Source organism: Drosophila tropicalis, unplaced genomic scaffold (genome assembly GCF_018151085.1).
Source record: "Drosophila tropicalis isolate 14030-0801.00 unplaced genomic scaffold, ASM1815108v1 contig_593, whole genome shotgun sequence".
In the NCBI taxonomy this organism is placed as follows: domain Eukaryota; kingdom Metazoa; phylum Arthropoda; class Insecta; order Diptera; family Drosophilidae; genus Drosophila; species Drosophila tropicalis.
Window position 1 is genome coordinate 11,899,664 of NW_027173070.1, and position 23,175 is coordinate 11,922,838.

General features: G+C 36.0%; 1 protein-coding gene and 1 long non-coding RNA gene across 2 annotated transcripts in view; one reads left to right on the forward strand and one right to left on the reverse strand.

The window, feature by feature from the left end:
- The window catches only part of LOC137575828 (uncharacterized), an 83,868-nt gene extending 82,972 nt beyond the window's left edge, over positions 1-896 (forward strand). Inside the window, exon 3 of the long non-coding RNA XR_011032243.1 lies at positions 760-896. This is a non-coding gene — a long non-coding RNA (uncharacterized lncRNA). The remainder of the gene's footprint in view (positions 1-759) is intronic.
- The window catches only part of Fili (Fish-lips), a 103,075-nt gene that overhangs the window by 42,306 nt on the left and 37,594 nt on the right, over positions 1-23,175 (reverse strand). The window lies entirely within an intron of this gene.

A 23,175-nucleotide genomic window follows, 5' to 3' on the forward strand; every position in this document is an offset into this window, starting at 1 on the left:
TGCCTTTTATATAGTACTTATATATATATTTCCCTTGGCGTTGACATGATTGCTTATAAATGCAATTCTCGTCATATCATATAAAACTTGACAGCAAATGTTGACGGCAAAGGCGAGAGGAGAGCCAAGCAAGGGAAAGGAACACACAAGTTGAGGCTTTTGATTATTATTATTACAAACAGATTTCATTTTTCCAACAACAACAACAGCAAAACAAACACTTGGTGAATGCACTGAATGAAGGCTAAATTGATTGGCCCAAGGCTAGAAGGGAGCTGATTTTTTTTGGTATTTTATTTTTACTATTTTCGGGTGCAACAAATTGCAAATATAAGTAAATAATATCGAATATATTGCAATATATAATATTGCATATCGAATTTTTTTTTGTATTTTTTGGAAATCTAATTTACAATTTTTACTCAATTTATTCAAGGGAAAAATCAAACGATTTTAGTTTAGATTTATCTGTAATATACAAACCGAGAATATAGACATTGGATATTTAAGTTTGAAAGTCTTTTTTAAATTCTTAAGAATATAAATGTTAAATTTGATGATTTTTGTTTATTAACACTTTTTCTGAAGACTTATTTAATACATTTTCATAATTGGTTTTTCTGTTATTACTTAAATTTTATATTGATTGTTTAATGACAACAGAATTTACCACACTCTCTTGACTAAATGCCCGATCGCCTTTTAACTATAAATTTATGTATTTTATTTGTATATTCCTATTTGCCACATTTGTTGCAGGTCTCTCATCGGTGGCTCCCTCGCCCCCATAACAATAACGAGCAAGTGTAAATGGCCAATATAAATCAAATATGCGACACACAGGCAGATGCCTTCACTGCCGACACGATGTGCACGATGACGACGACGCACCTCTCCACTTTTCCTGATACAGGTAGGGAGGCAAAAATAAAATAACAACCTATGGCTCTCTCACACAGATATATCTATGTATATTCTGGAGTTTCTCTCAACGAAATTTCGTATTTTTCACATTCACATTTGGCATTCGTGTTTGCCATTTCAATTGCGAGGAACAGGAAAACAACAGAAACAAAAAAACATCGTAGAGGGGAAACCAAACAATTTATGCTATAATTTTTTTGTTTTATGTGCGTTTTGTTTCAAAGGCGTGGCCCAAAAATATATTGGCAAAAACCGCACACACACACATACACACACTCCCATTTCCCTTCTGCTAGCCACATTTGGCATGCGAACAAAGATGATAACAATCATTTTGAGTGTTTTGTGTGTGCCTTTGGCTTATTTTTAACGCACCCAGAAAAAAATCCGAAAGAGATAGAGAAAAAAAACAATAGGAAGAAAGCCAACAAAAAATGCATTAACATTAATGCTTGCTTTTTCCCCTGGCTCTCTCCCTCTACTCCTCTGATATCTGGGCATGGCCGGGCCTTTTCCTCCCTCATTTTCCTTCGTCGCTTTTTTTTTTTCATTACACAAAATTATTTAATTTCCTGCAACGCCTGCTCGCAATTTGATGAGCGACTGACTGACTGACAGATAGAGTCCAGAAAGAAGATTCCAGGAGATGGAAAAGGGCAGAGTAAAAGTAAAAGCTCGAAACTCTGCTTTACCATGATGATGATGATGATGATGATGATGATGATGATGATGTCCTGCCCTCTATAGCTTCTCTTGCTGCGCCTTTCCTTTTCTCTCATATACGAAAAAATTTCTTTACGGCTTTTCCTTTGGTTTTTTTTTGTGCGCTTTTTTATCGCTGCCAAGTTAATGACTCTATGTAGGTCATTAGCATTTCAAGCGGCTTCAATTTAGCTTAAGGTAAAAAACTTTAAGAAGATCTCAAAATTTTAGCAAAACTGAGAAAAACAACAAGAGAAGCTTTTAAATCCTAAAAAAATCCTAAAAAAATCTTATATTAAAATGGTCGCCAATGACCTCGAAAGAAAGGTTTTAATTGACTTTTAAGAAGTTTTCAATGTACCTACATTAATAGACTTTTCTAATATTCAAACCTTTACAGCTAGGGAGCTTTTTGGGAAATCGTCATCTGATTTACTTTGGTATACGTAGAGATAGGGATAGATAATGATTTTGATTTCAAATCTCTATTAAACCGACATGAAACAAGCATTGTCTATGCCCCACAAATCATCTGTTTAATGTTGCACCAACATTTGCAGGGTGTAATGGGTATTGTCTATAGGTTATTTATTTGGCTAGCAGACGCACCCTGTTTAAGCCCCAAATGATTTGAAAATAGCAGCTGTAATTTGTGTGCTAACATACAACAAAACATGGCCATAGCAAGGACAGGATCTCCACCTGTAAAACACCACGCAACACCACAAAAAAAAGGGGAAAAATGGAAAGGCTGGTCCTGCTGCCCAAACATATGCTCACATTTTACATGCACTCAGACACTGACAGACCGAGAGACATTGGGGAAACTGGGAAATGATGGCGACAATTAGACAAAAGTGTATACACAACTCCCATCATTCTCTCCCTCTTAATTGCATGGCCGCTCTGTCATGTGCCTGAGTTTCGAGCTTTGGGTTTGAGGCTGGGGCTGGGGGATTTGGGTTTCGCCTGTTTATGAACTGCATTTGTGCAATTGTCTTTTGTTTTTGGGGGGTGTGTTATGAATGACACACTCGAGGGTTTTGCAGAGAGCTTGCTTTTCTTTTTTTTTTTTTTTTAATTGATTAAATATGACGCAAAAAAAAATAATTAAATAAAGAATTATGGCTGCCCAGAGAGAGAGAAAGACAGACAAACAGACAGCAGCTGTTATATTTCCAAAATAATGAAATCATCCCAGAAAAACCGTCTAGCGTGTCGAAAACAAATGTTTTGCATCAAATGCCAAATTTGGACATGTCAATTTCAAGAAATTACTATGGGACCTTGAAACTTTGTACATATGTAATTGAAAGATTTCAACAGACTTTTGCTATTAATTTCAAAATATGGCATAATCTTTTTATTCCAATATGTGGAAGAATGTATCCCTTGGGATACTTTTAAACATTGACACCATTAAGAACAGAGCGCTAGATAAATGTATTCCAATCGTTACTTGAGACAATCAGTCACATATTGAATCGAAGTGCTGTAGGCGTTTAAATGAATCAACCATTCAATAACTCTGTTTCAAACATTCATTTGTTTGCTTTGAATATTTTGAAGATAACTCCATTTATTGTATTCGAATATGAACATTGAGTCATTAAGAAGAGTTGAGTATCTGAAATTTTGAATTCTTTAGCATATTTTAATGGCACAAGCATTAGGTGACATTTCTTATTAATCTTTTTTTTATTTATTTCTTCTTCCTTTCTCTCAGTTAATGTATAAAAATATAGAGATATGAACTTGTAAGTCACTTGGTAGTTTTAGTCTCTGTAGTTTTAGTTTAACGCCTTTCTTGATGGCCTTGTTGTAATACTTTTTCATTTAGTCCTTACCATCTTCACACAAATTTATTTTCTTGGCCCATGGACTATCATTAAGCTTAGGAGGACTTTTTTTAATTGAACTGAATGTTCTTTTGACAGATTCTAGTCCATATTGCATGCCTTCGTCTGGCATTATGAAAACCAAAAGACATCGAGGTATGATTTACATTTTTTTCTTCTCTTTAACTTAAAAGACTGCATAAAAAGATTGGCCTAGTTTTACATTAGCCCTACAAGAAGTAACAAATACAATTTCCAAAGTACAAAATATTTTTTTTACCTTTCCATGTAACACGAAACGAAATCTTTTTAAACTGAAAATTATTCCTGCCAATAAAGGAGTACAGCAATAAATGTAATTTGAGCTGCAGGTGCCCCAAAAAACCATATGCATATATAATCAGCCTTTTTATATACATACATGTATATAGCACTGATGTATGTATGTTTGTATGTGTATATATGTATATATATTCATCACTTTGCCAATTTTTTCAATCACTTTACAGTGATTGAGTGACTTTGACTTCCTGCTCTTGCTCGGTGCGGCTGGCTGCTTGGAGTGACAAATTTTGCACTTGTTGACAGAGGAGAACGAATCGTGGCCAGAATTTTCGCAGCTATTGAATTTCAATGGGGTTAAAATAAAAAATTGCTGTCCTAACCCCCTCCCCCCACGATATACACATACTCGTTGAGTTTACAAGAAAAATTTTAGAAACGGGAACAACATTAGTTCTGCTTGATTAGTCTTGGTCTATGAAAAGGCAATTTTATTTTTACTCGTTCTTGGCGGAAAGTTTTTTATCCTTTAATTGAAGTTAATTAAGTTTATCAGTCAAATTTTTGGAATCAAAAATTGTTTACTTGTAAATAGCCAAATTGATGGGTCATACACAGCTCCAAATTGAGTTCATAGTGTGTGTGTGTGTTGCTTTTGTTTGGACATTCTGGACATTTCACATCATCAAATATTTAAGTCATCCAAGTTGAATGGCCCAACAGATAGATATAGAAAAGGCAACCAATCGTGTGTAAAGTGACAACTTTATAGAAAACCAACAGCAACAATAACAACAACAACTGGAGGAAAAACCCCAAATGTCAGTCACTATACCCTCCGCACGGCACAGGACTTTTCGCCCAAAACGTCCTTTTTTGTCGCATGGAATATTTAAAGCTAACCATAGATTTTGTGGGTTTATTGGTTAGTTTGTTAGTGTTTGTTTATTCAAACAAAAACCCAAAAACTTTTGCCTGCGGTTGGGCATTAAATCCTACAAAATACCAACACTATACATATATATAAACCTATATAGATGGGTGCCATGTCAATGGCTCTTCTGCTCATAAATTGTTGATAAACTTTTTTGGTTTTTAGCTGTTTGCCTAAATCGTTGGCTATTGCGGTTGCATTTTAACTGGTTTAACTTTTGCCGCTGCATCTAAGGCAACAAACAAAAAGGTCAAGCAATCAAAAATTAATCAATATACATGCGACTGCATAAATATTTGACCAAGCCAGAGTCAAGCCTCCAAAGAACCAATTTCGCATTGAAATTTGAATAAAAGTTGCCGCAAATAAATCGTACATAAAGGTAAAAGAGTCTTGCCCATAGTTCAAAACATTTTGTGGTAAATGCAAATTTATTGCAAAGACACAGAGAGAAAGAGAGAGAAAGAAAGACACGGAGTAGAGAATTCTTGCATTGAAAGAGTCTCTGTGACCATGTAAAATATGCTAAAAGTAAATCCAAGTTGAATTAATGGACAGGCAATCTTTTGGCTAAATCTTTACAGCATTTGCATAACCGCAGCAGCAGCAGCAGCGGCATTTCGATTTGAATCGAATCGATTCATACTGGCCAACCGCAATTTATGCAAATTCAATTGCAGAAAACTTTTTAGTCCATCATGTGGGAAATGTGGGCAAGTGAAATCGATATCGGTATGGGATCACAGATATATATATATGTATATAATGCTTACTCTAACTATTTGTAAAAATTCTGTTGTTTGTCACACAAAAAGAAATGTTGAGCAGCTTACACTGATTACACAAATTCTTAACCCTTTTTCCGTACTCTACTCAGTGATTCAAAAAACTTGTAGTGTAGACGAAGGGGGTGAAAAAAAGTCATTCAAATGTTACTTAACATTCAATTGCCTTCAATTCAAGAAATGAGAACAAGTCGCAGACAGCTCACAAATCAACACCTACACACACACACATATACAATAAGTTACTACCAAAAGAGGAGAAAAGGGAACTTTTATATCTTGATCCCTCCTACTCCTACTCCACCTCCTCCTACTCTTTTTGCCACATATGTGAAGTTTTGTGGATAATAATCACAACTAATGCGACGAGTTTGCCTTAGTTACATACATTTCTGTAGCTGCTTTTCAAGGCTTAAACTTGCGGCCACACACACTCACACACATGCACACATTCAAAGCGGCTTTGTGTGCGTACAAAGGGGGGAAAGTGGAAGGCAACTTTTGTTAGAGATAAGCTCTGCCAGAATGTGGAGGAACCTTTAATAAAAATTTATGCACTTGGCAAAAAAAAAGCAAGCAAAAAATTTACAGAATTTAAGTTGCTGGAATTGAGAAAGTTTATATCAAGATCCTATAAATTGATAGTCTTTGTACTTTTAGTACATGACAACGATTAGTATTATCCATGTTATATCTGTCATTTGAAACTTATCAGCGTAACTGGAAAAATCTATTAAGAATTCTGTACCTAAATAAATTACTTCTGCACAATTGTTAAATCAAGGATACACACATCGTTGCAGGACAATAAAAGATAAGATTCTGAAAGAACTTGATCAGGGATGATAAAGGATATTTGAAGAAATATATAATCTGCTTGTAAATATTCAGCCTGGTTTTGCTTGTAATAATCTTCTAAATTTTAGTATAAAATTATCTTCAGGATATTTGTCAGTCATTTATAGACTGGTCCACTCATTATTTGCAGTCATTTTTAACTTGGCCCAAGAATAATTACCTTTTAACCTCCTAGACGAATTAGCTTTCACAAGTTAAACTTTACGATAGCCTTAAAAATTAAACATTATTTAATAATGAATTATCCTTTCATTTAGCCAAGAGTCAGTTAATGAGCGACCTCAATTACCTTATTAAGGACTGAAAATTCTTAAATTTTCTAAATCTCACAGGGAAAGAAAATTGTAGAAGTTTTTCATATTGAAGGTTGTTGAAATATTTAATTTGTAATTCAAGCAGGTTGCTTCCTGATGCATCTTTTTGAACTTTTCAGTTGGCAGTTTCCTGTTTTGTACTCACTCTCTCGCTTTCTCTGTCTCTTGAAGAGAACTTTCGCTGACATTTTAAAGTAAACGACTAAGGCAAGTGGCAAGGGGCAACAGGCAACAGGAAGAAGAGAAGCACAAGTTGAAGCAACAGAATTTTCCTCTTTCTTTTCAATTCCCTGGTGGCAACTTAAGAACTGCCAATAATGCGTCTTGTTGTTTCTATTTGTTCCACATTGTCGTTCTCTGTCGTAGAACACTACAACTTCATTGCTCCTTTTGGAATAGCTGTTACTGTGTGTGTGTGTGGGTGGATGGCATCGTCATCCTCGTCGACATCGCCATCGACATTGGCATTGGCAACGATGTTGCTGATGCTCTCCTTTCCTTTCAGCAATCTTACACATGATTGGCTTTTTGCCTTCTTTCGCGGAACTTCCAACAACATGATTATTTCTTGTTTATTGTTATTTTACGCTACTTTTTGAACCAACAACTCCCAACTCCCTTACCATACCCTAACTTACCTCTCTTTAGCTGGAGTTGAAATAGTTTTAAAGTTTGAACTTCTCAACTTGGGTGGCATTTTAAAGGTTTTTTGGTGTTGCGGCTCGAAGAGCTACTGTCTGTCTGTTCTTATCGCGCGCATTTCTTAAACATCATAAATCGATTAACTTAGAGGATGGCGGTTGGAAGGGGAAAAACCAGCCATTCCATCTTTTAGATCATTAACACAATACGCAAAAGTTTCACAACAACACAACACAAGACAGACATGGCCATTAGACCCTTTTCATTCTGAGGCCAAAGGCGCTAATTTGACTTTTTGGTAAGTAAAACGATTCCAAGCATCGATTAGGGCAAAAGTGAACGAGTTGATGGTGTCTGCTGCAGCTGACAGTTTCAGTATTCAGAGTCTGTTTCAATTCTCAGTTTCGAGACTCGTTTCGGAGCTGTCATATCTGACATTCTGCGCTAATGCATTTGAATATCCGTCATGTAACTGGGTCTGGGTTAACCATTCAATTCCCCTAAAGCTCTTTTTAGCGCTCTTCACTTTGGTTTTTGGCATTTTGTAATAAATAGTTAAACTTTCTGTTTAACCGCATAGAGGCGTTTGCGAGTCACTTCTGCCTATCTATCTATCCATCTGTCTTGCTGTCTCTCTGTCTCGTTGGTCTGTCTGTCAGTCTGCATTTTGCGGTGGAAAAGTGTCTCGCCTAGAGCAAGGCAACATTAATCTGAGCATCATTAAAACGACTGCGTCTCAGACAGAGAGAAAAAAAAAAGAGATATTCGATAGAGGCGTGTGAAGACTTCCATATTGTGAGTATGTTTGTGTGTGTGTGTGAATGTGTGTGGGTTTAAGTGAAGCGACTTTGGTTAATGTGTGGTTAATGGAATTTTAGAGAGTCTTAAGAAAAACAGGAAATTAAACCAGGAAACCAACTACCTACCAATGATGGCAATTTCAACCAAAGAGTTCACTATGCAAATCTTTGCTAAATTAAGTATTAAATCAAAAAGAGAATTGGCAATTCTGCAAAGAAAAATAACTAAAATTATTCATTATCAACTTTTTATGTTTATTATGTTGTTCCTATATAAATAAACGATTTATTGAAAGTTTCTATCAAGAAGTTTAGAGCATAGAATTGTAAGATCTGTGTATATAAACAATTAAAACTCAGTTAGAAGGGAAAGCTTTAACGTTAAATTACTGAAAAAGTTATCTCTATGAATAGTATAAAGAATATAAAGATGTCTGTAAATAACCAAGGATAGTAATCCAGCTAATAGGCTGCTAATAAGCTTTCTATTAGTCTTCTATCATTTCCAGTATTAACAAAAATTATGTCAACTTAAACCTGATTTTCTATTTATAAAGCTTATAAAATTCAAACCCAAAACAAAAAGCTCAATAATTTTCTAATACATCTTTAAGCCATGTTTTTTTGGCCATTTTCAACTAATTTATAGCCACCGAAAGCAATTTGGTTTTTGCCCCACAAAACAACAACGAAATAACATCATTTATAATATCATATGTCACACCCAGCAACGCCCACGAAAGAAAAACAAAGAAAGTATTCCCAACTCCAACTTAATTCTCTCACTCTGCGAGTGGAATAATTTATGCAAATCACTTGAAAACTCACATTTATAGACATCGATTTATGTAACACTCAGTCATTTTTTGGTTTGGACTAAAAGGGTAACATACCTGCAAAAGAGATAAAAAGAGAAGGAAAAAAATGTTTGTAGTAAATTATTTTCGAAAATTTATGCAAATGCAAATGTAAATGTAATTAATTTGTTTATAATTTTCATAATTTGATGTGCAGGTTTTTTGTTTGTTATGTGTTTGGCTTTTTTTAATGAGCACAAAGTCGTAACAAATTGCAACGCCCACACACATACAGAAAGATATCGAGAGCCACCAAGGCGTATGAGTGATGTGTATTTTTGGGTGTCGCAGCGTGAAATTTTCGACAACCAAAACCATTGAAGCTTACACTCATACACACACACACACACACACACACAACATGGTTGTTTAGGTAGAGAGACCACCGACTGTGACAGCTGGACACAAAACGAAAACCAGAGGAAGATACGATAAATTTTGCGCCGCATGTTCAACTCTCATTTGCATGACAAAGTTAGCCAAAAAAAAAAAAAACAAAAAACATTGCCTCTTCTCCCTCGTAACCGCATTCTCACTCCCTCTCTCTCTCTCTCTCTCTCTCTTGCCTGATTGTGGGTGTGTTAATTATCCACTAATGTTTGTCTGTTTAAAGGTCTGAACTCTGACATACATGTAGAAAATCAAGCACAATGTATGTGTACATGCCTAATGTACATTGACGCTCCTCCTTCTGGAGGTCTTTTGATGTATGTAATATCCCCAACCATGCAGACACATTCAGTAAGCCAGCCAGACCGACCGTCTCTTAATGATCTGACATTGGGCATAAAAGTGTGGCTAATTGATTTACTTTGGTTCGAGTGAAGTAATTTTTGAAGTTGCACAATAATCATTTTTTCTTTCCATGTCATTTTATTTGTTGTTTTCTCATAGAAAGTGAATGTGGCTTAATGAAGGTCCAACAGCAAAGATGAGGGTAGGCCAAATAACACAAATATAACTTTAAGTTTCTCTCTTCTATTTCAAACTTTAATCAGACTGGCAAACTTTTTGTACATTATTCTCTTCGAAAAATTGCTTCATGATGTTTTTTTTTTTTTTTTTTGGATGGAAATTGCTTTGTCAACCAAGTCAAGTGAACTTTATGAGTTTGGCTTTTAAATTTTACAACTGAAATAAGCATTTAGCCAAGTGACCAGAACAAACCAGAAGACATCCATAGAGAGACACAGTTTCAGTTGCGTGCTGTGTGATAATCACAGGCCAAGGAGACCAAGCACCAAGCACAAAATGCCTTTAAGGCAGCGAGTTAACTTTTTCTCATTACACTTTGATGGGTTTTCTCTGGCAATGCGTACTCCTTGATGTTGTTTCTGCTCTATCCCCTTTTATTTTATTTTTTTTCGGTTTTTGTTTGCGGTCCTGGTTCTGGTCAAACGTAATCTACGCTTATTTTCATTGGCAATTTTAGTTGCGCCCCCAAGGCGAAAACTCGCACATTTCCGCTGACTTTTGTCTACGATGGCTCAGCTAAACAAAGTGAGTGAGTGTTAAGGAGTGAGGGAAGGGGGGTTAAACCCCTCACTGATGACACCAAATTCTCACTTACTAAATGTAACCCGGGGACAAAAGTTGTATATACCTTCTCATTACAAGGTCTCTCACCTAGATTGTGTGGTGCTTTCCTCTCTCTCTCTCTCTTCGTGCTCCCCTTTATGCATTCATTTTATCGTTATCTTAATCTCCGCCTGAAGGCACTTTGAACTTAAGAAACGGTCAAGCGAGGGTTGGTGGGGCGGTGAATAAAAGTCTTGTTGAACTATCTTAATCTTCAGTTAGTTGCTTTTTTGATGTGCTTTTCTTTTTCTGTCTCTTGCAGCTTATTAGCAATTTTCCAAGCGATTAATTTTATTTATGGCAAATTAAAAAAAAATAATGAAAATTCTTGAGAAATTGCAAATGAATTTCCACTTAGAATTTTCGTTAATATTTTTTTGTTCTTCCCATTCCATTCTTAATCATTTAATGACTCAATTCATAATCGAAATGCTGTCATTTGCTGAATGCAATTCCTTCAGGCATGTCCAAGTTCTCGATAGACGGAGAGAAAAAGGGGAATTCACATTCTTTTGATTGCATTGCATTTTTGCTTACATTACTTCAATTTATATTGTGTAGAGCTTCTTCTTCTTCGTCTTGAGTCTACATTTCATTTCATTTCGCTTCGTTTCGGACTTTCAGCTGTTATCATTTCAACGTAATCTTAATCACTTTGCTCAATGTTCATTCATCCACATCATCAATTTCCTTTGCCGTTTGCCCGAAAAGACTGCATTAGCTTGGCCAAAAAAAAAGTAGAGAAGCAAAAAAAAAGGGGGAGGCGTTAGAGGTAGGGGTAAATATAAAGAAAACTCCAACTACCAACTGCAGATGGATGGATGCCTTCGACTTGGTTTTCGAGTTGCTGTTGCTGTTGTTCGTGTTGTTCCTGTTTTCGTTGTTGTTGTTGTTGTGTTGTTGGCCTGTCTGTTTCTATGTTTCTACATTTGCTTTTCCTATGCTGCTGCCCGCTTCAATGGACTTTACCGCTTTTATCAGATTTGAAGTTATTTTCAAGTTGAAAGATTTGCTCTGCCCCAACTACATAGCTAGCACTACTATCTATCTATCTACCCCTCCTCGCAATCACCATAGCCCCCCTTCTGCATGCATTTCAATCTATTTTCCACGGTGTCTTCCATTTGCCCACTCTTCAATGCATCAACAGTCAACACAACTGCCAACGCCCGAAAGAACCCAAAAAAAGAGCGTATGTCTAAACAGAATCTAACAAGTCGATTGTCGACTATCAGATACCCTACTTTAAAAGCGATTTTAAAATATACTAGATACTAAAACAACAAATTTACCTTCAAATAAAGCAATGCAAGAAATTTGTGTTATAACAAAACAACGTAATATGACTTCAATTTCGCATGAATGAAGGCTCAGGTATTATGTAATATTCAATTGCAATATAAGGCCAAAGATCGTGAACATATAGAAAGGAAAATGATTAGATAAATGCTTAAAAAAGTAAGCCTATGATCAGTTTAAAAAGAAACTCTTCCCTTTTTTGAACTCGAGCCTTTTACGCTTATTTCTTACAGCTCTCCAAATTTCTCCGAAAATCACATTCTTCTCTTGACTCTTTCTGCTTAACCCTACTGACTTTTACTATATATTATGTAACTATCAATATACCCTGTATTGTTTAAAGGGTATAACAAAAACAGCATTTGCTACTTAATAGTTGGCCTGTTCCTGTTGTTGTTGTTGCTGCTCCCTCTTATCGTACAATCTTCTACGACCCAAAGACTCTCGACCCTATGGCCAGTTAGTTAGTGCCAATCTCCATCTGCGATCCCCTAACCTCACCTCCCCAATTGATATTAAAAATGTATATAAAACTCTTAAACAAACCTTTCCACCAAACGAACCAACCAACCAAACGACCGACAAACCGACCCACCAACCCAAGGCAGCTTGTAGATGCGGTCGATGGTCGATGAGTTTTGTGCTTCAGTTCGTTTTTTGGTTCTCTATAGATTTCAATAATAGATTTTTTTCCGTGTGCTGTTTCGGTTTCCTGCGTTGCACAATTTTCATCGTCTGCAGTTGGTCGGTGGACGAGGAAGGGAAAAGGCGTGCAAAATTGTTTCCACTATTGGCCATGAACCCGCACCCGATGATGGCCAGGCTATGGCTCCTGGCTCGCTCGCTCTCTTTCGCTCGCTCAGGGCCTTCTTTTTCCTAATGTGCTTCTTTTGTTTCGCTTCGCTTTTGGTCTGGTTTCAGTATTTGGTCTTGCACTTGGCCGCAGCTGTGCGTTGAACCTTTTTCGGCCATTGCAATTGTTATTATTTGTTGTTGTTGTTGTTGTTATTGTTGTTGTCCACTTAAAGTACCACATTTGGCATAGGAAATGGCACATAAAATGTGGAATGAGCCAACTTCTCTTGCGAGGTCAATTCAGTAAAAGAATCAGCAGTAGAAGAATAAAAGAAGGAGGAGGAGATGATGGCAATGGGAATGACTTCCAGTTTGGAGTGTCATCAAATGGCAATTTGAAAAGGTTTTCAACTGTCACACACAAAATGCACACAATCCATTTTCGATCCCCCTCTCAATAGTCTTTTGGTGTGGAGAGTAATTTATTAATAATAATCTATTTTTGTTTGCTTTGCTTTTTTGAATATTAGAGATATTTAAAGTTTTTCTTAAGTGGTATTAGAATTTATTTTGTAATCAAATTTAATGCGATTGTCCAAACCAAATTCAAGAGGGAAGGGGGGGATAGTTTAGCAAACGGTCACAGTAAAAAGTCACTTATCTAATCTCTTTTAATTTCACTACAAGTATTGCTTATACGCTAATAAGTGTCTGTTCTTTTTTAAGTCGGGATTTGTAATCGATTTTAATTACTGCGATTTTTTTGTCTAAATGTTGTTAATCTGCCAGAAGTTTTGTATTATTTAAATCAAAATACATATTTCAATTTTTGTTTGGCTTCTTCACTTCAAATTCACTTCAGTTTTGTCATTCAAATAAAGTCAACGTCAATGGTCAAGAAATTGTTTCAAGTAAAAACATTTAGAATCTGGTTGGAAAATATATTTTAATTGTCCTGAGTACCAATCCCAATAAGTATACTTTTTCTAGTTCCATTTCTATCCCAAACAAAATAAAACGTTTAGAGAGCTTTTAAAATTCTTACAAATTGTATTCATAAACATCCAATGCAAAAATAACAATATAATTTCAATAAATTCAATTCAACTTTAGTAGGAAATCGATGAAAAACAAACTTATTTATTGCACGAGTTATCCATAAATTTGCAGATTTAATCAACATTTGCTTCCATGTCGAGAAATATAAATATTTATATCAATGTGGGATTCAGTTTTCCAAAAAATCGTAAAGATTAGTGGCTTATAAGATTTTTGATTAGAACTCTGATAGATTGAATAGATGACAAGCAAGATGAGCATAATTTATGAAACAACTTTCCACTTCTAATAGATATTATTTGTTATATTTGTGACCTTGTAGATGGTTTCACTTTGTATTTGTGTGGATTAGAGGCGTATTGAAATCAGTTTGGAAATTTAATTTTATGACGCTAATCTTTAATTTTGAATAATCATCAATCCATATCGTTTTACAAGCCTCAACTAATTGGGGTCTATTCAGCTGCTTAACCTTTAGAAAACCCACACAAACACACACACATACATCAGAGATTGAGACACGTGTGCATGAGTGTGCACATAGACGTAAAGTTCAACTTCAATCTCATATTACATTAAAGCAAAGCAAATATCTGAAAATCTAAGCGATTTCCCAGAACCAAAAAGAAATAACCACAAAAGGCAACACTTTCAAGTGTGGATTTCAAGAAAGCCAATCTTAAAGGATGAAAGAGGAGCAAAAGAGGAGAAGAAGAAGGAGGAGCAGTTCGACTGTCTTCAATTCTGCATAAAAGAGGAATAAAACGATGCGGCGAATGAATGGAAAATGGGAATGAGTATGGATGACTGAATGACTGACACAGCGGACTTTGACTTTAGACTCGGCGGTGCACATTTTATGCACTTTTAGTTAACATAAACTCTCGATATCGAGATCTTTTGAGGTTTGCATGTGTGTGTGTGTGAATATATATTTAACACTTGACTGCCTCAAGTGACACCTAACAAGATGTTGGTGCTGCCTCTGGTTCGCTCCCTTCTATCCAGAAGCCATTGTATTGGCCTGCCAACTGACAGGCAATCAACACAAATCGATCAAATCAACAGGCTGACTCTTTTTCTTTCCCTCTTGTGACTTGGCATTGCGGCCAAAGCCAATTTAGGCAACAGTATACAGATGGATGGTTGGCTGCTTGGATAAAGGAACTGAGGGAGGGGTCGTGTATCGCAGGGGAGGCAAAGAGTGACAATGGCACAGCACAAAAAGAAGTCAAGGCATCGCTGCTGCTGCTGCTGCTTGCTGTCTGGCTTGCAAATCAAATAAATCAGCGTAAATTGCATGTGAAATTAATGCAAAAGCGCCTTCAACGATCGAATCGAATGGAGCATGATGGGCATGGAATGGATGTGCTGATGCTGCTGCTGCTGCTGCTACTCCTCCACCTCCACCTTCACCTGCCCCTCTCCTACTCCTTGACTTCGTCTCAACTTGCATTTAATGAAGGCTGCTGCAGCAGTTTGTGAGTTGGTTGCTTTTTAATAAGTCAACAATGCCGCCGGGCAGCATAAACCAACCAAGAAGCCATATATTGTTCTCCCTCCATCTCTCTGTCTTTCTCTCTGTGGCAGCCAAAAAAAAAAAAACCAACACAAAAATGAAAATTAAAATATTTCAACTTTTCCACAAAATAAAGTTTAATTATTTTTTGATCAAGCTTGTTCTATGTTTATTCAATGAATAAAGAACTAATAAACAAAAACATTAATCAATTCGCATAAACTTTTGATATGGGAAATGTTAACTATTTTTATAATCTTCTTTAATCCAAGTTTAATTTTTTTTTAATTTTAAACAGGACCTACATTGGTTTATAAAGAAACGGTTCATAAGAACTCAACAACGGAAAGTTATCCTTTATACCTTTGTGAAAGAAATTTTATCCTCCAACTTTAGTTATAAATTGTTTAAAGAATAACAATAATATTACTTCTATAACAATTCTCAATAAGATAGTTTTATATTTCTGCTTATTATTATAAATTAATTAATGACTTCTGGCAGTTGCGTAGATTAGAATGTAATTATTGCAACATATTCTTAAACATCTTAAAGAATCAAATTTTGCCCCTAAAATGACATTAAGGAAAGCCCTAAAATTTGATCTATAAAATGTTTCTTATACATATATTTAAAATCCACTAGAACTTAAACCAAATTAATACGGTTTTGAAAATTGACTAACTCTTTTTTTATTTTATTTGATTTTTAGAGTATTCCAATAATCACTTTGCTGTGGACTTTCTCCCATCTTTCTCCAATTATTTTTTTTGGAAATTTGTTTTTCTTTATTACCCTGTATAAAAAAAAAAAATGATTTCATGCTGCATTTTGCTCTCTCATCTTTCTTTTGGTCGCTGATGAATGTTGCGTGCAACATGTTGCACAAAACTGTCTGTCTGGGCCTGGTCGTAATTTATTGGTCTTCTTTGGATTTTTGTTGTTGTGTTGGATTTTTTAAACATTAAAAAAATGCTAATAAACATGTTTATTATGCGTTCAGTGACAAAGAGCAACAAAAGAGCAAAGAAGCCTGAGCACGAAAAATTCTTTTGCCATAATTTAATATGGTATTTTTTTTTCAATTTTTCTCTCTCCCTCTCTCTGCCTCCTTACTACTCTTTCTCTCTTGTCGTTGCTGCTGTTCTTTTGTGTCCTTTTTCGTGAAAAATTCTGCACATACGAGAAGCGCATTTAAAGGTTGGAATTTTGATGAAATTTATATGCGTACGTGCTCAAAATTAGCCAGGCCAGATCAATCCTTTGGCTCCACCAACCACCGAATCTTTCAGGTCTGTGGTTCTCCTCCTGTCACACCTCAAGCCCTCTCATGTCCCATTTGGCTCTACTGTCTCTACGTGCGTTACAAATGCGCTGCTTAAATTAGACTTTAAATTGGCTAAAAATGCGGCGTAGCGAGAAAAACCCCAAGACCAATACCAATACCGCGACCAAGTCGATGAGTGTTGACCATCTTTGGGGGTACAACCGCGACCAGGAACAGAACGTTTGTCTCCTTTAGCAAATCAGCTCCACCACAGTCCTCTCCCTGTCTCTCGCCTTCTCTCAAAAAAAAAAAACCATTCTCAGACACATTGAATCGATCGTTCAATGGCTCATTGACTTTTTGGTATGCGCCAAGTTTTTATTTCATTCCATACTCCATACTACACTCTCTATCCTGTGTAGCCTCTCACGTACTACCAGCTAGTTGGTTTGAGTTTTCTTTTTTGCCATTTAGCGTAGAGTTGCGGCTAGAAACTGATTTATGTGGTTATGCGGTTTGCGGATACTTTTTTTCCACTTTTTTGTTTGGTTTGGCAACCATCATAATGGAAAATTTGTAAATAGTTTTGGGCATTGCTAATGAATTAGTAAAGACAGTGAGAGACGGCACAGAACTCCCAAAAAAAAAAGTGACCAATTGAATATCAAAAGAAGTTTAAGGAATACAAAGATTTTGTCAATACATAAATGGAAAATAAAAGCCTTTTCAATGAAGGTTGAAAAGCTACATCATGGTTGTGAGGTTAAACTTTGAGATAGATTTAATTAGATTGCGGTACATTTGGGAATAGATTTTGGAAGTAAAATCGTTGTCATTTAAAATTTAGTATTTATTCCCAAGATTAGTATATATAAACCCAGCAACAATGAGGTGACTGGAGGCTTCTATCTATCGTTATTTATCTCTCCAGCTTTCTTTCTCTTTATATGTGTATTTATATCTTTTAGTAACTCTATTTCTATTTCATACTCTTATTTATGATATAAGGGTTTTCAATATTTTTAATTCAATATTTGTGATTAAAAACTTTCTCTTCACTTCTACGTTTTTCTCATAACGTGATCGAATAATTAATTATTCTCAGGGACATGAATGACGCCCATTTTATAAGCTACAAACCTGACAATCAGCTGAAAAATCCAACTGGCGAACGTTATATATTATCCTGATCTTTCATCAGTTCCTATTAGCCTATACCTAGATAATAAGGATAGATTTTCTTTAAGTATTTCGGGGGTTAACCCAAAGGCAATATGTGTAACGAGATGAGGGCAAAGTATAGTTTTCAACATATTTCGCCATGGATGGATCTAGGGGGTCGTTTTGGTGGCTCCCTTCTTCACCTTCAGACACACCAACTTGCCTTGGCGCACATTCTTTGCCTCACTCTCGCTCCGTTTCGCTTTGTGCTTTATGTGTCGTCTCCGAGTGTTTGTTAATTTATGACTAGAAATTTATTTAAATTAGGAACTCATTAGGTTGGCTACGTTCTTGTCGTCATCGTCGTCGTCGTCGACGTTGCGAATGCTTTGGGACCTGTCGTCTGTCTAGCAAAAGACTACACTAGGAGTGGTTGTTAGGGAAAGGAGGGATAGGATACCTTTTGCTACTGTTTCGTGTTTTATTTCTGTTTGTTCAGGCCGACGACTATCGCTCTAGCTTCCAACTTCTCAAACACACACTCTCCCTCTCGCTCTCACTCTATCTCCCTGTCTTTGTTGCTGAGTTTATTACATTGTAAAGTGGCTGCAATTGAGTTGAACGAAAAACCAGAGGGCCGGGGCTAACTTCGACCGCGTCAAAGTTTGTATACCCTTGCAACTTTTTTGGTAACTCTATCCTTACCTCTTAGCCATCAATGTGAAAGAACGTTTTATCTAAAAAGGCTTAAGCTTGAGAAAGAAAGGCCTACAATCATAGGAAATAACGAAGATATTGATCAAAGTCACTGTTTTCCACCGATCGTTCCTATGGGAGCTATATGATATAGTCACCCGATCTTTATCAAATTCGGCACAGTCATTAACATACAATATATTAAATTAAGAAATGTTTAATTTAAAAGCAATCGCGTTAAAAGTAACGAAGTTATTTACAAAAGTCACTGTTTTCGACCATTCGTTCCTATGGGAGCTATATGATATAGTCATCCGATCTTGATCAAATTTGGCACAGTCATTAACATACAATATATTAAATTAAGAAATGTTTAATTTAAAAGCAATCGCGTTAAAAGTAACGAAGTTATTTACAAAAGTCACTGTTTTCGACCATTCGTTCCTATGGGAGCTATATGATATAGTCACCTGATCTTGATCAAATTTGGCATAGTCGCTTATAGGCGTAGTAAACTCTCTAATATTAAGTTTCACGACAATAGCTCAGAAAATAACGAAGGTATTGAGAAAGTCACTGTTCGTGACTTGGCCGTTTGTATGGGAGCTATATTATATAGTCACCCAATCTTGATCAAAATTGGCATAGTCGCTTATAGGCGTAGTAAACTATCTAATATTAAGTTTCACGACAATAGCTCAGAAAATAACGAAGTTATTGAGAAGGTCACTGTTCGTGACTTGGCCGTTTGTATGGGAGCTATATTATATAGTCACCCGATCTTGATCAAATTTGGCATAGTCGCTTATAGGCGTAGTAAACTCTCTAATATTAAGTTTCACGACAATAGCTCAGAAAATAACGAAGGTATTGAGAAAGTCACTGTTCGTGACTTGGCCGTTTGTATGGGAGCTATATTATATAGTCACCCAATCTTGATCAAAATTGGCATAGTCGCTTATAGGCGTAGTAAACTCTCTAATATTAAGTTTCACGACAATAGCTCAGAAAATAACGAAGTTATTGAGAAAGTCACTGTTTGTGACTTGGCCGTTTGTATGGGAGCTATATTATATAGTCACCCGATCTTGATCAAATTTGGCATAGTCGCTTATAGGCGTAGTAAACTCTCTAATATTAAGTTTCACGACAATAGCTCAGAAAATAACGAAGTTATTGAGAAAGTCACTGTTCGTGACTTGGCCGTTTGTATGGGAGCTATATGATATAGTCACCCGATCTTGATCAAATTTGGCATAGTCGCTTATAGGCTTAGTAAACTCTCTAATATTAAGTTTCACGATAATAGCATAGAAAATAACGAAGTTATTGAGAAAAGTCACTGTTCGTGACTTTGGGGTTTGTATGGGAGCTATATGATATAGTGGTCCGATCCGGCTGAATCCGAGATATACAACGCCTGCAGTATATACAAGCCTACGTGCAAAATTTCAGCTCTGTAGCTCTTACGGTCTAGGAGGAGTTTGCGTTGATCCAGACGGACGGACGGACGGACGGACGGACGGACGGACGGACGGACGGACGGACGGACATGGCTAGTTGAACTCGTCTCGTCGTGCTGATCAAGAATATATATACTTTGTATGGTCGGAGATGCTTCGTTCTATGCGTTGCACACTTCTGACCAAAATTAATATACCCTTTTTGCAAGGGTATAAAAAAAGTTAAGAGGAAAAAACTACGCATCTAGAATACAATTTATTAGGATTCTTTGGCTATTTGTCGTCAAGAAAACCCAATCAAACATGTCATAAATAAAATTACCCAACAAAATATTCCAATTTACCAAAACAGAGGAAAAATGTTGCCTAAACAAACACTACACTGAAAAACAAAAAGGGAAAAACCCTTGAAAATTTTGCCGAAAAGGTGCATGATAAATTAGTAACAGCCTCAAAATACTAATTTTCAATTCAAATGCAAACAAAATAATGGAAAACAAGTAGAAGCCAACCAAAAAAAAAAAAAAAAAGGGGAAAAAAAAAAAAGGCTCAGCCGAAACAAGACCTCAACAAACAAGCAACAAATACAGCAGGAGCAAGGATATAAAATAAAAAAGTGAAGGGAAAAGTTTTACAAACCACAAAATTGTGGCGGTTAGAAAAGAATTTCGGTTTCGGGGGGGTTGACTGACTGACTGACTCTATCCCTCTCATTCCTTCTCACTCTGTCTCTTTCTGTTCGGCCTTCTGTCAAGGATACTTGTGGTCTGTTGTTTGCCTCTAACTTGAGTGTTTGCGATGGTCATAAAAAATTAAGAGCCATTTCAATTGTGTGCGTGTGCATGTCTCTTTGTGTGTGTGTGTGTTTGGGGCGGGCAGACACCCATTTTAGTAGTTGGTTGTACGTAAAATTTAACATAAATATTTGTAGGTTTTTTACTTGCTTCTGGTTGGTAAGGCAAATGAAGCAATTTGTAGGCCAGTTGAACTTGGCTAATGGAAATAAAAAGAAAGTGGCAAAAGTTTCAATACTTTTCCCAACAAAAGGAGTAAAGTTATCCAAGAGATTGATAAAAGAAGTAAAACGATTTCTTTAATTTAATTTCAACTTATTAGATCCTTATACTGTCAGCAAAGCAAGCTCAAACTGTTGCAAAAATAACTTTTCTACAAATTTTGAATGTAAATTTTCAAACTATTTTAGCCAGTACATTCATTAAAGGATGTGAAAGAATTATTTTGTTAGTCTGGTAACCAAATAAACCAAAGCAATCACGGGGATAGAAAGTCAAAGTCATCTACTTTAACATATTAATCGAATAAGTTAAAAATGTTAACGACTGAAGTTAAATCCCAGTTAAATCAAAATCGTGAACAAATTGTCGATATTTTTAGTAACTTTTCTTATATTTTTCGCTCCCAGATGTATGCAACAAGGAAGTGAAATTAAGCAATACACAGGGCTGAAAGAGGGAGGGCCTGCCTGGCTGCCTATTTTGCATATCAAATACTTGGCAATGTCTCAGCGGTGTCTCGTCTGCCTTGTCTTCGTCGTCAAATTGTGCGACATCTTTTCAAATTGTTTAGCTATTTTTGTCGTGGCCACAAATTGCGTATGGCACGTGACCGGCAACATTTCACAGACACCAGACACAACGATGCTTGGAAAATCTCTCTCTCAGCGTCTTGTCTGCCTTTTTACTTCTACGATTCTTTTCTCTGTGCTGTCTACTTTTCGGTTTTTTTTTTTTTTTTGTTTTTGGCATACTTATTAAGCCTCATTTATTGTAATATATGGTAATAATAATTTTATTAGATAAATTACCTGCAGGCGGTTGTCTAAGAGTGTGTATGGTAGCAGCTGCCATCTGCTTTACGATCGAAACACATGTAAAAAAATTTGCTTTAAACCTGAACGAAAAGTTTTGGTTCCTTAAACAAATTAAAAGGCAATTGCATGGGAGTTCTCTCTAGCCAGCGGAAAATTAGGCAAACAATGGAGCAGTAGATGGAGAAGGCATTGACATGAAGCCAAATGGAAGTCAAAGTAGAGCGTACACCCAAAATAGGTAATCCCCTTGGCAGCAGCGGCATCAGGCGACTGGCAGGCCCAAAGTTAAATGCTAAAAACGCAATTATATGTTAACGATTTTTAGTCGGAGGAACTCCATGTGTGTGTGTGTGTGTGTGTGTGTGTGCGATTAACTTCAAAGGATGCCTTTGACGGCTGAAATGTGCTCAAGCAGGAAACTAAGCCAAAAACACACGACGGCACGAGGAAAAATAGGAGACCAACCAGGCAGAAGCAATCCATATGTTCACTATATACATACATACATACATTATATATGTATGTATGTATGAATGTGCCTATATAATGAGCAGTTAACTGGGCGACCGTCTATAACTATGAAACAATAGTTTGTTAAGCTTTCCCATTCATTATTCAACGATTTTCATCCATTCAACCATTTGAACCTCTTTTTGCATCGCATTTCGGAGATTAGTTGTGGGTCAAAATGCGACCGAACTCTAAAGGAAAGAAATCAATAAATTATTATGGTTTATTAATAGATAAACAAGAATCCAGATTCTGTTTGCCTGCTGCTGCCTTTTGTAAATTGAAAAGGCACGACCCACAAACGAGTCTTGAGCCTAGTTAATGATGCTTTTGATAATGTGGGGGCGTCTCTCTTTCTCTCTCACTCACTCTCTGCCTTTTTGGGGCCTAAATGGAGCGATTTCAGCATTCAAATGATAAAATAATTCGCTGCTGTGAACAAGAATTTTCTATATGTATATATTGAAGTGGAGATATTTATCTTATGTCTACTTAGTTTCAACTCATTTTTAATGGATGCCAAAGATTTCCTGCGATTATAGGGTATCAAAAGATATAACAATCAATGGTATAGTTTATTTGTTTAGTTAAAGAATTAGTGTCTCAATAAGTCAATTTTAATATATTTTATACTTTTTTGATTTATATATATTTTTCATCTTCATTGAGCGTTTTAAGTTTTGAATAGAGTTTACGAGTTTAATAGTAAAGTTTAAAATCTTAAACTCTGCTTTGTTGAACAACGTACTAAGAGGATATTATAAATATATTTAACTTAACAAAGATTTAACGAGAAACGAAAACGGAGAAAAAATAGTTTTAAATTTCCAAACCAATGAAGGTTGTTTTTAAAGGATCTTAACTTGCCTTCGATTGCCATCGATTTGTCATCCAAATAATGTATTAAAGACACATTTCCATTTCGATAAGAAGTTCCTAAAGTGCATAGAAACTTCGTTGTAAGTATATGAAATTTTTATTTATATTTTTGTGTGGTTTTTTTACTGAACTTGTTTGTAAAACAATTGTAGCACAACGGGGGCAGAGAACTAAGTCGAAAA